Source organism: Sorex fumeus, unplaced genomic scaffold (assembly GCF_029834395.1).
Source record: "Sorex fumeus unplaced genomic scaffold, SorFum_2.1 ptg000014l, whole genome shotgun sequence".
NCBI lineage: Eukaryota > Metazoa > Chordata > Mammalia > Eulipotyphla > Soricidae > Sorex > Sorex fumeus.
In genome coordinates, this window is record NW_026606071.1 from 26,414,908 (window position 1) to 26,432,429 (window position 17,522).

The following is a 17,522-nucleotide window of genomic DNA, read 5'->3' on the forward strand; positions in this document are numbered from 1 at the left end:
CAGACAATATTCCCCATTCTCTCTCTCTACTTGTGGGCATTTATGATTTGCAATACAGACACTGAGAGGTCATCATGTTTTGTTCATTATCTACTTTCTGCACACATCTCCCATCCTGACTGATTCCTCCAGCCATCATTTTCTTAGTGATCCCTTCTCTATACCATCTGCCATCTCCCCTCTGCTCATGAGGCAGGCTTCCACCTATGAGGCAATCCTCCTGGCCTTTGTATCTACTCTTCTTGGTCCAGCCTTTTTTGAAAACAATACGGACAGTCCTTCAAAAATTAGAAATTGAGCTTCCATATGACCCTGCAATACCACTCCTGGAAATATATCCTGAGGATGCAAAAAAAGCACAGTAGGAATGACTTCTGTACCTATATGTTCATTGCAGCGCTGTTCACAATGGCCAAAATCTGGAAACAACCCAAGTGCTCTAGAACAGATGACTGGTTAAAGAAACTTTGGTACATCTACACAATGGAATACTACACAGCTGTTAGGAGAGATAAAGTCATGAAATTTGCTTATAAGTGGATAGAAATGGAGAGTATCATGCTAAGTGAAATGAGTCAGAAAGAGAGGGACAGACATAGAAGGACTGCACTCATTTGTGGAGCATAGAATGACATAACATGAGTCTGACACCCAAGGAGGCCTAACTTCTTACAGCTTTCCAAATTTAACAGTCAGCTAAGCAGAGGAAGCACTATCAACTGTTGATAGAGGCCTTTCATATCTGTATTTGAGTGGTGAGAGTCCATCCTGGGTAAAATGAAAAAGTGCCCTATTAGTTCATGTGCGAATCCTGCTTTATTTTCTGTCTCCTCTAGGATGGCTGCTGTATGTGAAACTAAAGTGATTTTAAAATCATCAACACACATTTACCCTTTACTTACATTCAAAATACCTTCTGCATAAAAAAGATGGTTTGTATTTTAAATAATGCTGTCCATTAGTTAGGTACTTGGAATTTTAAAAAATCACCATTAAGCATGTTGCTACTTAAAGACATTAAATGTTAATTAATTAGTCAATAAAATATAGCTAGAAAAGAATCTGATGATGGATGGGTAGTCTAATTTCTATTTTATTATTTTTGAGGGCTTCCCAAGTGGTACTCAGGAGGCTAGGTGATCCTTTCCCAGTGAATTTTGGGCAACTGGTTCTGCAGGGCAACACAGAGCCCCAAGGATGTGGTGTTCCAGGGTGCCAGGGCTGCACTCAGCAGAGGTTGGGGGACCATGTGGTGTCAGGGATTGAACCAGGATTGGTTGCAATGCAAATCAAGTGCCTTAACTACTGTACTATCTCTCCAGCTGTAGGTTACTCTAATTTTTAGAATGTATTTTCTTTCTTGGAATGAAAACCAAGAAAGAAACCATAAAATGCTGATAGATTTAGATACATAGAGGTTATAAAGGTAAAGGCCCTCCCGTTGATCGTCGATTTGCTCGAGCGGGCCCAGTAACGTCTCCATTGGAGACTTTGTTGTTACTGTGTTTGGCATATCGAATACTCTCGGTAGCTTGCTGGGGGCTGGAGCGATAGCACAGCGGTAGGGCGTTCGCCTTACAAGCGGCCAACATGGCCGACCCGAGTTCGATTCCTCCGCCCCTCTCGGAGAGCCCGGCAAGCTACCGAGAGTATTCGATATGCCAGACACAGTAACAACAAAGTCTCCAATAGAGACGTTACTGGGCCCGCTCGAGCAAATCGACGATCAACGGGAGGGCCTTTACCTTTTACCTTACATAGAGGTTAAAAAACCTCTGTACTGATTAAATATTAAAAATGTTTAAATAAAACAAATTTTGCCAAAAGTCAAGTTGGAAAGACACTTTGGTATTTATACTAGAAAAGATTTATTGTTCTAAATAGAGATATGCTTTCCATATAAGTAGGAAATATTAAAGCTCCAGCATTTTGCTCTGTCATTGTCTATGGTCACAAGACTAAAAGGATTAATAATAATAACAAACAGCACAAATCACACTGGCTAACACTTTTCCTGGATCAGACATTGTTCAGACAGTTTTGTGCATGTCAACTTATTTGTCTTTTCCAACAAAGTTGGGAGATGTATCTTCATTTCCTTCATTTTACAGTTGAGGAGCTTAAGACAAAAAGAAAACATTATACAATTTGCCTGGGGTTTTAAAGCTAGAGAGTAGCTGTCCAGTATTTGAACCTAAATTTGTTAGATGTGCATTGTGTGACATTTCATTGTTTCTGTCAAGAAGCAAAAATAGAACTTTTTAAAAAAGGTGAAACTGGGGCTGGAGAGATAATATTGGGGTTTAGGCACTTGCTTGGCATGTCACCAGTCCCAGTTCAATACCGACATCACATGGTTTCCTGTTCTATGCCCGGAAGCACAGAGGACAACTAGGTTTAGTCTATACCCCATCTGGTCTCCCTCTTACTCCCTCAATGTAAAAGTAGTCAGTGAGTGTACATAACAGTCACCCTTGTTAATGGACTTAAAACAATAATGGCATATCATCTTTGCTAAATCAATATGATCATGAAAACAGCACCAACAAGAGCAAGAGTTTAAGGTTTTGCTTCAATGGTGCTATAAACAGATCCATGCTATAAATATCCATATTAAGCTCTACACTTGAGTATCACTTTTATTTACAAAATAAATAAATAAATAAAATTAAATAATAAAAATCCTTTTTTTTTTCTGGTTTCTGGACCTCACTTGTTGTTGCTCAGGGGTTACTCCTGCCTCTGCTCTCGGGAATCACTCCTGGCAGTGCTCAGGGAACCATACGGGGTGCCAGGAATAGAACCGAGGTCACATGGGTGCAAGGTAGTTGATCAAAACTGAGTCAGCTGTGTACAAGGCCAGCGCCATATCTGCTATGCTATCTCTTTGGCCCCAATTAAGTATAACTTTTAGACAAAATTTTTTTAAACATTTGTTTTATTTATGAATTACATAAAAATACCTATTCAAGGATAGTCATCAGAACAAATTTAATTTTAGAGTACTTTACTTTTCCTTTTAGATTATATAGTAAGCATATAGAGAACATAGAAAATAAATAACAAAATCTATGTAGCTCAATGCTGTTATTTAGACTATTTCTCATTCATAAAAAAGCATTCTGTATAGCCCAAGGTAAATAATAGTTATAATAATTATGAGTAGATAAACTATTAGGTAAAGGAATTTTGGTTGATTTATATTCTTTGTGATTTTATACATCTTGAAAATTTTCTCTTGGATCATACATATACTATCATAAAATGGTAAATTGCAAGAATTTTAGAATATGTTTTTTGAAAGAGTTTAAAAAGATAGATGAAAAAGATAAAATTGTCTCTATTTTCAGTTTTAAGTCTCATTGAAATGAAAAAAAAGTATATTCTTTTAAAAAGTGGACCAAGTTTTAACAAACTGGAGTATATAAAAAAATGAGGTGGTCTAAGGAAAAATTTTAGGAATTCCTGAAATATCAAAAGCAGAAACTATTACAAATTACAAACATACATAGATAAAGATATAAAGGGCCTGTGCACACACACATACACAAACGCACACACACACAGACACATACACACACACTCAATCACTGACAGGAACACCCACGTCCCAAATTTGGGATCAAAACCTGAAAAGATTTAGAGGCATAGTCAAGGCAATTAAATACTTTGTTGACTAATCAATAAACTTCAAATTAATTAGTTTTGATATTTTGGTTTGTTCCCTCAAATATGGAGCAGCTGGAAATAGGAATCTCTGCTCCCAGATTAAAGTTCTCAGAATTAATCTTTAGAGACAGGGAGGGTACATTGGCTATGTGAATCAATTTGCTAAAAACAAGAATCAAAAGTTTAACTTTTGAAAGAATCTCACAGGAACCGGTTAAAACTTCACATTTCTAAATGTGAATCCAACCTGAAGGTTAGGATTCAGCAACTTTGTGGTAGAGCTCTGGAATGTGAATTTTAGCAAGTAAACTGACTGATTCTGGGACAGGTGGTCATGCACGACATAACAGACTTATAAAAGACAAAACAGACGGAAGCAGCAGCTCGGATGCATGCCGCACACGTGGTCTACCTGGGTTCAATCCCCTGTATCCCTTTCGGTTCCAAAGCCTGCCAGGAGTAATCCCTGAGTCAGAGCCAGGAGTCAGCTTTTGAGCACTGCTGGGTATAACCTCAACTCCATCATCCAATGACAAAATAGACAACAGGATCAAACCAAATGTTACCAAAAGCAACCAGTTCCTTGGAGAATGGTTTTTATTAGGATTGATTTCCTTTATTATTACTATGGTCACAGGGCAGGAGGTTCTTATGTGCTCTCTCTCTCTCTCTCTCTCTCTCTCTCTCTCTCTCTCTCTCAATCTCTATCCTCTTTCTCTCCTGTGCTGGGGATAGAACCCAGGTCTCATGTTTCATGCAAGCAAGACATAAGCTTATTACTGAGTCATATCCCTAATACCTCCCCAGCCCTTTCTCCCAACCCCCTCCCATTTTTTGTACTCTCTTAAGGTAGAAATCACAGAGATGTGGTGTAAGGATTAGGTTGGATTCAGAGGCTTTATTTGGACAAAGGGGAGGCAGTAGCGAGGACAAAGCCCCAACTGTCTTATACAAGAGAGTTTTACCAAGTCTTTATTTTTTTTCTTTTAGGGTCATACCCAGTGATGCTCAGGGATTGCTTCTGGCTCTGCACTCAGGAACTACCCCTGGCGGTGCTCGGGGGACATGGGATGCTGGGAATCAAACCCAGGTGGGCCACGTGCGAGGCAAACACCCAACCTGCTGTGCTGTCGCTCCAGTCCCTTACCAAGTCATTTAGGCAGATCTTTGATTATATGCAAATTAGGATTTTTAATGACTGTTTTATGAGAAATTGGATTCACCAACCCCCTCCACCCCAGGACCTTTTAGCTCCTTATAAGACCATCCCAGAGTGGATAAAACAATTGTAAACTGTCCATGGTGTGATGTGTCATTTACCAAGAGAATATAATTAGGGTATAATGATGACAAGTCATACAAGAGGAAAAACGATGAACTTGTGGCTATGTGTGGATGACATCTTGGCTGGTATGGTGGGTATCCCATTCTGAGACTTGGTGCCAGGTGCTGTTGGCCAAATAGTGCAGCCTAAGTGCTACCCCACATCCTGAGATCTGCTGCAGGCTGTCAGTTAAACGGTGAAGAATTGGTGTGAGATTGCATCCTGCCATCTTGTTAGTTCCCTCTCTCACTAGCCTGCTTAACTTGTGAATAAGGGTGATCAGAACTGTTGTCTGGACAGCTGCTGCCATGTTGACTCACCCACTGGCCTTGCTCTACAGATGCCCATCTAAATCTCCCAGGAGATGCGAGCCAAGCAGCTGACATGTAATGAAATCACTGGACCCACAACTGAAAAACTCTGGGGCAGGCAGAATACCTGGCCGAAACTCGGGCAGCCAAACCCACACCCCACCACTGCAGCCATGCCAAGGACTCAACTCCACTGCCTTATGAATATTCTTTGCAGAGATGCCAATCTGCGAATAGTTTCAGGTACCCAGTGCCCAAGTTGAAAACCCTGATGTTTTTCAGAGTTGAGGTGGGTACTTCTGGAACCCTGGCAGCCAGGCCCACTTCCCACAGCCACTGGCAAAAACAGTAACAAGAAGTCTCACAATGGAGACGTTACTGGTGCCTGCTTGAGCAAATCCATGAACAACGGTGAGGACAGTGCAACAGTGCAGTGCTGCCTACTTGAGGAATTGGTCCATCTCAAGTCGCATCCTGGGAACCTGAGTGCTCTTGACTCAGTGTCTCTGATCCAAGATACAAAACGATACTAACACATTTTGATCGAACACAGTTTGATCTAGACCCAGATGAGTACACACACACGCGTTCAGGAGCAAGACGTTTTATTTACTTATTATTTGTTGTTTGCCTTGGGAGGGGGCACACCCGGCAATGCTCAGGGGTTAGTCCTGGCTCTGTGCTCAGGAATTAATCCTGGTGGTGCTCCAGGGACCGACCCTATGGGATGCAGGAGAATGAATGAATCCTGATCAGCCTAGCGCAAGGCAAAGGCCCTACTCTCTGTACTGTCGCTCTGACCCCAGGAGGAACATTTAAGAGGTGATAGAGACGGTAGTGGTGGAAGATGTGAACTGCGTCCCTGCGCCTCTGCCCCTGCGGTGCCTCTGCAAGAGTCTGGGTGCTGAATCTAACGGAGTGGAGGGAAAGCAGAGGCGGTGGGAACTGGGGGTGGAGGCAGCCGCGCTCCGGATCAGTTGCTTTCGGGTCCCCGGGGCTGCGGAACGGAGTGAGTCAGAGCGGGCGCTCTGGCGTCTCCACGCGGCTCCTGCAGCTTTGCTGGGCGCGCGGCAGCTGCTGCTGGGCGCGTGCAGAGAGAGAGAAGGAGCGGCTGGTGGCCGTCGGGACCCGGGCAGCCCTCCCCGGCGACAGCCCGGACACCGCGGAGCCGAACCCAGAAAGAACCCAGACGTGCGGGGCGCCCGGCGACAACCCGGTCACCCCTCCCTCTCAAGCCAAACCCAGAACCCAGACGCGCGGGGCGCGGGCGGCGTGATCCTCACCTGGGGCAACTCGAGGGCCACCCTGGGCATCCCGGGCCGGGTGGTCCCAAGACCCGCTGCCTCTCCGGCATCACACCCCGTGATCCCAAGTTTGCCCGGGCCACCAAGTCAGTCTTGAGTTTGGAGCATCTCCTGGGCACCTTGCTGGAGCTGAGTCCTCATGGCCCGGCTCCAGGGGACCCCTCACGTCTGGGGGTGGCTTCTGCTAGGCGGCTGCCTCCTCATCAGCGCTCAGGTAAGAGCCAGTGACCTGTGGCACACGCTTTTCTTTTCTTTTTTTCTTTTTAATTTTTATTAGTGAAACACCATGAGGTACAGTTGTAGACTTACAAATTTTTGTTCTTGGGTTTCAATTATACAATGTATACAATGTTTGAGTACCCATCCCTCCACCAGTGCCCATTTTCCACCACCACTGATCCCGGTATCCCTCCCACCCCCCTTCCCCTCCATCCCACCCTGCCTCTGTGGTAGGGCATTCCCTTTTCTTCTCTCTCTCCTTTTGGGTGCTGTAGTTTGCAAAAGAGGCATTGAGTGGCAATCATGTTCGGTCTATAGTCTACTTTCAGCATGCATCTCTCATCCTGGGAGGATCGTTCCAACACCTTTTATTTGGTGCTCCCTTCTCTATCTGAGCTGCCTTTTCCCCTAGGGGTGCGGCTGGCCTCCAAGCCACAAGTGAACCTCCTGGTACCTATCTCAGTTATTCTTGGGGCACCCACTTTTCACGTGTTTTTTTGTTGGAGCTGTAGAGATAGGATTAAGGAGGCGAAGATCTTCTGTTTAGACTAGATTCTTGGCATCTGAAAACTACCTGACTATTTACTACTTAGAGTCTTGTAGGAAGGAGGATGGCGAGGCAGGGAGGTGGAGGAACTTTTTCTTACTCTAGTAGATTTCATTGAATCCAGATTTATTATTATTTTTTTGCCTGCTGTCAATTTAACGTAAACTTCTAGGATTAACTATGACCACTGTCCGGAAGGATCTTAGGCTCTCTCTAGCGTGGATTCAGGTATCATGAGAGAAAGAAGACGAGAAGGTAAATCCTGTTAAGGAAAGCTTGGTTTCTAATATTACTAATGTTGCAAGTCAGTGACAGCTTTTCCCTTCGACAGATTTCTGAGCATTATGTCATGATGTCCCGATGTCCCTTTAATATAAATGGTAAAGTTCTTGTATACTTTTTTGTTTTTAATTTTGGGGGAGTCAAATAAAAGGACAGGTTTATACTGAGCATTCCAGAAGAGCTAAAAAGAGGCATATGAGTGATATGTGTAACACCAGTGAATCTAAGCGGAATCGACCTTACTTCGCCTTTATGTTCGGTAGAGGGCGCTCCATGACCGTCAGATGAAGCTCCCAAGTTTTCTTTTTGAATTTTCAGAAAATTAAGACTGATATGTGCCCTGAAACTATTTATTTATCATTCTTCCCCTGATCTCGGAGAGCCTGGCAAGCTACCGAGAGTATTCGATATGCCAAATACAGTAACAACAAAGTCTCCAATGGAGATGTTACTGGGCCCGCTCAAGCAAATCGACGATCAACGGGAGGGCCTTTACCTTTACCTTTACCCCCCTGATAATATTTAAACTTGATGCTGGTTCTTAGCTTTCAAGTGAGAATTTTAAATTTTAGTTATTCAATTACTGCATTTTAAAGTTAATTTTACTTTACCCACACAATTACATACTTAAAAAGAAAATAGGCTTTGCTAAAATAGAGGGCTTTATCTCATTTGACCAGGACATTTCATGCAAGTTTATTCTGCTTTTTAAATCAAACCATGCTTGTTAGCATTGATTAATAAAATTAGCATTAGGTGCTTGTTAAAACTAAGGTGTTAAATTAGAAAAATGTCACCAAGTTGACCAAAGGAATATGAATGAATGTAATAAAAGCTTTAAGATTCATTAATACATGTCCATGACGGTTAGGCTGCTAATCTTTAACGTACTTTATGCTTTTCATTCTCATAAGATATTTGAATACTATGTTTAAAAACAACACTTCCATGTATAAAGGAAAAATAAACTCCGGCATTAATTTTATTCGGTGTTCCAGATGTTTTTGATAGAAAACAGGGGGGTTATATTGGTTAATACAATCAATAAAAATCACTATGGAATTGTGGGCAAAATATTTACTTTATTTTTAATTTAATAAGAAATCAAGACATCGAACACTTTATAATTTTAAAGCAAGCTTTTTTCAACCTTGACACTTGTAACATTTAGGGTCACACATTGTAAGATATTTAGCAGCATCCCTGGCCTCTTTTCATTATCTGAATGTCAGTAACATTCTCTTATTCTCTCTCAGCAGGTATGTCAACCAAAAAAAGTCTCTGAATATTACTGAATGCCCTTTGGGAGGCTAAATTGCCTCTGTTGAACCCAGTGCTTTATAGTAACTTTCGTTTATATTTCTAAAGACTTATACAAAATGATACTTTGTAAAATATATTACTTTCTAATGCTTTAAACAAAAGTTGAATCTTATATTAATGGAGTTAATTTACATGGTTACATTGATAACTCTGGTCTTTAACTTTTTAATTTTATGTTCAGCCAATACATATAGTAAAATTGAAAATATATATTAATAGAACAGTAAGGGGAACATAGTGAGGTAGGATTAGCTCATGTAGCGTAAATATTTAGTATTTTAAAATATTGGGTCAGGGATCTAGTACAGGGTTAAAGCCCTGGACTTGCAGGCACAAATTCTAGTTTGATTTCTAGCACCCCCAGGAGCGACCTGTGAGCATAGAGCCAAGGGAGTCCGAGGAACTGCCAGGCGGGGCCCCAGAACCAATAACATAAATGGGATCACATCATAAAATAAATACTACAGACAAGAACTCACATCATAAAACAGATAATATAGATTAGAATTTTCAATTGTTTTAAAGGTCTCTATGGCTTTGGGTTGATAAAGAGACCAGCTTTTGCCTGGTCACGAGGTTTGGAATCCACACATTCAGGCATTAGATTTGAGCTGGGTTATGCATTTTCTGAAGTCAAGTTATCCTACAGTAATGAAGATCATGGCACAGAGATGTGTTGTCTTTCCCGTGTGTTTGTGGACCTTTAGGAAACAAACTCGGAGATGCAGTTTGAGACACATTCAATGTGCTAATTGGGGAGCAATTCTTGTGAAAGATAAAAGTACGAGGAAGCAGGATTGGAAAAGCAGATATAAACCTGATGAAATCTTGTTCAACCCCATAGAGAGCTCTGGGGCAGAGGGTGCCCATCAGAATAGTTCTCTCAGATGACTGGGTCCTAAGTACTCTCACTGGCTCAGTATTTGATAGAGACCAAAATCTTGGCTCCAAACTTCATGCTTTGAAGTACTGAACTGGAGGTTGACAGTCAACCATCCATCCACTGACCAGTGCAGTACGGTTCTCATGAAAGAATGGTCTCAGTGGTAAACTCCATGGTGTGTCCCTGAAAAATATCCAGAAACAATAGCTGGGCTTCAGAACAGACAGGGATCCTTATGATCCAGCCACCTTCTCTAGGTTCTAAGGCTGCGGATTGATGTGACTCTTTGTGTGTAAGGGTGTGGTTACAAATCCAAAACATTCCCAGAAGTTCGTGCTGGACTGAATGGAAGTACAGACCTTTCACACTACCGGATGTGAGTGGAGACCAATAGGCAGCTTTACATTCTTGTTGTCTCCTATTTTTCCCAAGTGCAATCCCAGTGCTGGTAGGGACATTCTGGTTCAGGGAAAGAAAGACCCTCCTCTTTACATGAAACCTCCTTGAGAAAGGAAGTCAGATCTCTTGAGCTTGAAAGTCTTTGAGCATTAGCAAGAGTTCTCCTGACCTTCCAGTGTGAAGATTCAGTCTACTGAAAAATGACAATGTGTTATGATATTTATTTATTTATCAAGTGTCAAAAAACACACTAAGTTCCTTATTATCTAATTTATTACTCTATCATCTATTTTCATAATGACTTTCTGAGATAGGCACTTTAATTATCCACTCTTCATGCTTTATAAGTGAGAAAGTGGGTCAGAGGCATTACTCAATATACTCATATCCTATTGCTAACAACTATGGTGGTCATGATCCACACTCTGAATCTGCCTCTAGAACTTCTTCCTCATACTGATACTCAGACTGATGCTCTCATTATGGAGATCAACTGGATACCTCAGAGATTAATTATGTACAAGTACATTCTCTCTCTGTGCCAGCAATAGTCATGTCCAGGTATATATATATATATATATATATATATATATATATATATATACACACCAGATATATATATGTATATATATATCTATATCTTACTGTGTCACTGGCTGGAGCGATAGCACAGTGGTAGGGCATTTGCCTTGCACATGGCTGGCCCGGCTGAGCTGGGTTTGATTCCTCTGCCCCTCTCAGAGAGCCCGGCAAGCTACTGAGAGTATCTCGCCCACATGGCAAAGCCTGGAAAGCTCCCTGTGACTTATTCAATATGCCAAACACAGTAACAACAAGTCTCACAATGGAGACGTTACTGGGCCTGCCCGAGCAAATTAATAAACAATGGGAGATCAGTGCTACAGTTCTACAGTATCACTGTATCACTGTGGTCCCGTTGCTCATCAATTTGCTGGAACAGGCGCCAATAACGTCTCCATTTGTCCCTGTCTTGTTCAGGGTCAGGGGAATGAAGCCCGTTTTGTTTTTGATATATTGAATACACCATGGGTAGCTTGCCAGGCTCTGCCATGCGAGATTCTGCATCGCTCTCTTCAGGGAGCTTTGTTTTATAGCCTCTGGATATTGGCCATGGATGAGATTACATGGCGCCAGGGGCAGTCTGTGGGTGTGACTGCCAAGCTACTGGAAAACTGGGGATCTGGGTGGAGGAGACCCAGTCCCGATCTGAGCAGGCTTGGCGATCTCAACCAGGGGTCTCGCATACCTGGGTTCTTCTGCCAGTTCCTTCATGCTTGAGGCTCGTCTGAGCATGTGGAGAGTGGCCTTGAGCATGGCTGTGGCTGGGTTCTGGAGGTTTTCAGCTGCTGGAGTTCTGCTTGGGGTGGGGAGGGAGACTCAATGCACCCCACTCCAAGGGGGCTCTGGTGAAAACAGCCTGGTGCGGGGGCAGGAGATTCTGTCATATATATGCATATATATATGATTTCTCACACACATTCATTCAAATGGTTATGTAGTAATTCTGTAATGTTGAGGAGTCAGGGACAATTTCTAGCAATCTTATTATGGGATACTCATAATGGGAATGATTCTGAAATAATGAAAAGCAATGAGTTCAAGTTACATAAATCAGATGAATGAGATCTTCACAACAGGAGAAGGTATGACACAGAAACTGATTTCTATAACATACGTAAAAATACATTTATTTAAAGCAGCAATATATTCTGTACAAACATTTAAAGATATGTATGTGTGTATAACACACAAGTGGTTGCATCTGGAAAGATACAGAAGTAGAAGTGGGGTATAGAGATAAAAGTGGGGAGAGAGATAAATAAAGTAGGTAAGTCATTCTCATGTCAATGTTTTATGTTAACTGTAAAATTGTGGTGATAATAGATGGAACCATGAGAAGGTCATTGCTGATAGATTTTAGAGGACCTATTTAGGACTTAGGTAATGCCCCAGGATGAGAAGCAATGAGGCTGCTCTTAGCAAAGCCAAAAGGGAATGCTGATCAACTCTATAAGCTCAACTGAAATGAAGATCATCCGAAGAAGAATAGTTTGTTTTTTCTTGTTTCCATTGTCTTTCAGATGTTTGTGAGCCTTTTAGTGCCAGGGGTGGGGGGGGGGGGTCGATTTCTCTGTGTTTGTTAGCTACAGATAGTGTCTTCTGCTGTAGAAGGGCAACAAGATGAGTTTTTATCTTGGCAATAAACAGAGAAATGTTTTCATTTCCTCAAGACCAGTCTAAATTCTTTGTGAGTAAAGACATAATATTTTCAATGTGTATTTATACTTTCCATTTGTTTTTCTGTCTTGAGCTTTAATATGATTTTTTTAAAGGGTAGGGGTTATACTCAGTTTGGGGGTTAATGCTTAAATAAAGCTGCTAAAAAGTAGAATACCTAACCTAACCAAGCAATTCCAGCCAGAGGAATAGAAGTAAGAAACCCTTAACCTTCTACTTTATCTAATTCAACAAAGTTAAGGGTCTTTCATATAAGAATTTTTGGAATATGAATACAATGAGACACTTGAGTGATGTTTCCTTAAGGAGAAGAAATCAACATGAGATACTCTTCCTACATCTCTGTCCAAAAGATAGTATCCCAAATTATACTGATTTCTCACAATTATCTAAAATAGAACATTTTCTTTGCTCTCATTTACTTTGTACTTCTAAGATCATGTAGAGTCTCACTTCTTACTCATTTAAAACAATTTGTTATTCTGAGGTCTGCTGATTAATCACTAAACTACTTCATAGTCTTTGCAGCTCAGTGTCTTTTCTTTCATCTATAAAAATAGCTGTTGTTTGGGGCTGGAAAGATTGTATGGTAGGGTGCTTGCCCTGCACTGGCCAACCTGGGTTTGATCCCCAGCACCCCATATGGTCCCCTGAGCCCACCAGGAGTAGTTCTTGAGCATAGAACCAAGCCCTGAGCCCACCAGGTGTGGCCCACCTACCACCCGCAAAAAACTGTTGTCTGACAAATGGCCATAATCTTATCAGAAATTAGGGAAAACACTGTTTAGTTCTAGTATTCATCATATTTGAAAGTCTATACAAAATTATTAATTTATAGATTATCACAGCAATTTTTTCAGGCTAGATAGTAACATCAGAGTATTTTTTTCATTGCATATATGTATCGTTGTCATAGCTAATGGAAGTTTCTACTCTGCGAAAATTTTCCTTACCTTTGTTGACACATTTTTAATAGTGATTTTACATTTTTGCTTCTGCTTAAAATAAGTTTCTTTCTTGGGGCTGGAGCACTAGTACAGTGTGTAGGGCACTTGTCTACCATGGGGCCAACCCATATTCTGTCCCTGGCACTCCTTATGGTTCCCTGAGCCCACTAGGAGTGATTCCTGAGTGCAGAACCAGGAGTAAGCCCTGAACACTGCCCAGTGTGGCAAAAAAACAAAAAACAGAAAACAAAAATTTTCTTCCTTGTTGCAGGATATCAGCCATATTGTTTTTCTCAGTCACTATTTTTTAGCTCAGGATCTCACAGCTGTGCCACATAACAGATGTGTTGCCTGAAGTGGTGACATTAGTTGCAAGTGGAAGAGATGCTGCCTACTGCGGTTTGACATGCAGTCTGGTTTTATGTAATTTTAGATTTTTATTTTCAAATGCTTGATGGAAATGATTTTGGTGATTTGCTTTGCCCCGCAAATAGACCAGGACCTTTTTTTTGGGGGGGTATGAGAGGTGAGTGGTTTATTTTTCACTTTTAAAGATTATTTGATATGGTGGTTCAGAAGGTATATAACATGATTATGTAATGTGTATATATAGTGCAATGCTTGTTCCCACTCAAAGAAAATTCTTAACTTTTCTTTTTTTTTTCACTTTTTGTGTTTATCCTGGCAAGCTCCCCATGACGTATTCGATATGCCAAACACAGTAACAACAAAGTCTCCAATGGAGACGTTACTGGGCCCGCTCGAGCAAATCGACGAACAACGGGAGGGCCTTTACCTTTACCTTTTTAATGATAAAAAGGGCACAGAAGTAAAAACCTGTTATTTCACTTATATTGCATAACAAGCTAGAAAATTCTTAATTTTTCTATGGTCACAGAACACTACTCAAATTCTTTTTTTGGGGGGGTCACACCCAGCGATGCACAGGGGTTACTCCTGGCTCTGTGCTCAGGAATTACCCTTGGTGGTGCTCAGGGGACCATAGAGGATATTGGGAATTGAACCTGGGTTGGCCGCGTGTAAGGCTATCACCCTACCTGCTGTGCTATTGCTCCAGCCCCCCACTACTCAAATTCTTAATGTGAGATAGTTTGGAAAGCTATTTGAGATTTTCTGACCAGTTAGGTGTTTGAAAGCAGGTTTTATTTCATAGTTGGTCTCTTGCAAAAACAATGAATTCAGACCCTTTTCTAGCACATGCACAAAAGTCAATTCCAAATGGACTAAAAACCTCAATATCAGACCTGAATCTGTAAGTTACATGGGAGAAGACATAGGTAGAACACTTCGTGACACTGAAACTAGAGGTATTTTCAAGTATTCAATGTCCAAGGCCAAGAAAATAGCAAAGATAAGCACATGTGATTATAGTGATTATATCAAAGTAGGAAGCTTCTGCACCACAAAAAAGGTGATGACCAGGGACCAGAGAGATAGTACAACTGCCTTGCATGCACTCAACCTAGGTTTGATCCCTGGCATTCTGTAGTTCTCTGAGCTCGCCAGGAATAATCCCTGAGCATAGAGTCAGAAGGAAATCCTGAGCACTGCTGGGTGTGGCTCAAAAACAAAACAAAACCAAAAAAACCCCTCAAAACAATGGTCACGGTCACGGGCCTCCCGTTGTTCATCGATTTGCTCGAGCGGGCCCAGTAACGTCTCCATCATGAAACTTGTTATTACTGTGTTTGGCGTATCAAATACGTCACGGGTAGCTTGCCAGGCTCTGCTGTTCGGGCGAGATACTCTCGGTAGCTTGCCAGGCTCTCCGAGAGGGGTGGAGGAATCGAACTCGGGTTGGCCACGTTGGCCGCTAGTAAAGCAAACATCCTACCGCTGTGCTATTGCTCCAGCACTCAAAACAATGATGACCAGAAAAAAAAAATACCCCACAGAATGGGATCAAATATTTTCCCACCACTCATTTGGGCTGGAGTGATAGCACAGTGGGTAGGGCATTTGCCTTGCACACAGCCAACCCTGGTTTAATTCCTCTGTCCTATTCGGAGAGCCTGGCAAGCTACGGAGAGTATCCCGTCCACATGGCAGAGCCTGTCAAGCTCCCTGTGGCATATTCAATATGCCAAAAACAGTAACAACAAGTCTCACAATGAAGATGTTACTGATGTCCGCTTGAGCAAATTGATACATAATGGGAAGACAGCACTACAGTGCTACATTTGGGTAAGGGTTATTATTCAAGATATAAAACACAAAACTTTACAAGAGAAAAACAATGAAGCTCATCATAAATTTGAGGGAAGGGATGTACAAATATTTCTTTGAAGAAGACCAAGAGGTATATGAAAAAATGCTTTGCATCAAAAGTGCTTTCCAAATCAAAACAATAGTGTGATATCTCACACTAGTGAGATTGGCACATATCACAAGGGAAACAAACAACCAGTGTTGATGTGGATGTGGGGATATTTATTTACTGTTGGTGAGAACGTTGACTGATCTACCCTTTTGAAAAACAATATGGACACTTCTCATAGTCACAGCATTTATTTTTTCTTGTGTTATTTTGCCAGTTGTTTGATTCTCTATAGAGCAAAGGTGAGTAATTCAACCCAGGTGGGTTGTATGCGAGTCAAATGCCCTGCTTACTGTACTATCTCTCTGGCCCCAGGATTATGTATTATAAGTAATTGAATAGTATTAATTTGAATGTAGCACTGTAGCACTGTTCTCCTGTTGTTCATCAATTTGCTCGAGCAGGCACCAGTAACATCTCCATTGTGAGATTTGTTAACTGTTTTTGGCATATTGAATATGCCACAGGGAGCTTGCCAGGCTCTGCTGTGTGGGCAGGATACTCTTGGCAGCTTGCCAACCTCTCCGAGAGGGATGAAAGAATTGAACCTGGGTCGGCCGCGTGCAAGGCAAATGCCCTACCTGCTGTGCTATCGCTCCAGCCCTACTTGAATGTGTGTATATATATATGTATATAAGAACATATATGTATATTAGATTATATATATTAATATAAGGGTTTCTATAAATATAATATGTATATAAGATCTTACAGTGTTTGCCTTTCACTATGATTTATTTCCCTAAGCATAATTTGTTCTTACATGTTCTTGTAAATAGCACCATTGTCTATCTAGCTATTTTTTTTTTGTTTTTGGGGCCACACCTGATGGTATTCAGAGGTTACTCCTGACTCTGTATTTAGGAATTACTTCTGGAAGTGCAAGGGGACCATATGGAATGCTGGGAATTGAGCCTGGTTTGGTTGTGTGCAAGGCAAATCCCCTGCTCACTGCACTATGTCTCTGGTCCTGGGATTTTTTATTTTAAGTAGTTGGGTAGTATTCATTTGAGTGTATATGTGTATATATATTACATCTTCTTTATACAATTATCTGTAGATATTAAAACATAGCTAAAAAACTCTTAAAATTTGCTAAGGTATCAAAATGAAAACTTTGATTTGAGGGTTGAATGGTAAACAAACTGGCCTGATATTGTGTGCATAGTTTTCTTTCTTTCTTTCTTTCTTTCTTTCTTTCTTTCTTTCTTTCTTTCTTTCTTTCCTTGCTTTTTGGGTCATACCTAGTAATGCTCAGTGGTTACTCCTGGGTCTGCACTCAGGAATAAACCTGGTGGTGCTCAGAAGGACCATATGGGATGCTGAGGATTGAACCCAGTTGGGTTATGTGCAAAGTAAATGCCCTACCTGCTGCACTATCACTCCAGCCTCAGTCTTGTGTGTATAATTCTTAAATAACTAATTTTGGTTTTGTAATTTGATAGCATCTTTTCAATAAAAATTATTTTTGAAGAAGATACAGTCACTTTAGTTAAATGCCAAAAAAGTTATGTTAAATTAGCTAACTAATAGCTTGCCTAGGAAATATGATGGGGATGTAAAAAGTCTCATTTCAGGTGCAGGAACATAGTACAGCACCCCCTGGCATACATGTAATACTTCATGCCTTGCCAGGAGTGATTCCTGCTTGCAGAGCCAGGAATAACTTTGAGTTGATGTGTCCCCAAAACAAAATAAAAAATTCTCATTTCTAATT

The 17,522-nt window shown here is 41.2% G+C and overlaps 1 protein-coding gene across 1 annotated transcript in view; it reads left to right on the forward strand.

Annotated features, from left to right (window-relative positions):
* Window positions 1-6,761: 6,761 nt before the first annotated feature.
* The window catches only part of PTH2R (parathyroid hormone 2 receptor), a 72,097-nt gene continuing 61,336 nt past the window's right edge, over window positions 6,762-17,522 (forward strand). The window contains exon 1 of the mRNA XM_056111878.1: window positions 6,762-6,822. The gene's annotated coding sequence lies outside the window, so the exon portion shown is untranslated. The remainder of the gene's footprint in view (window positions 6,823-17,522) is intronic.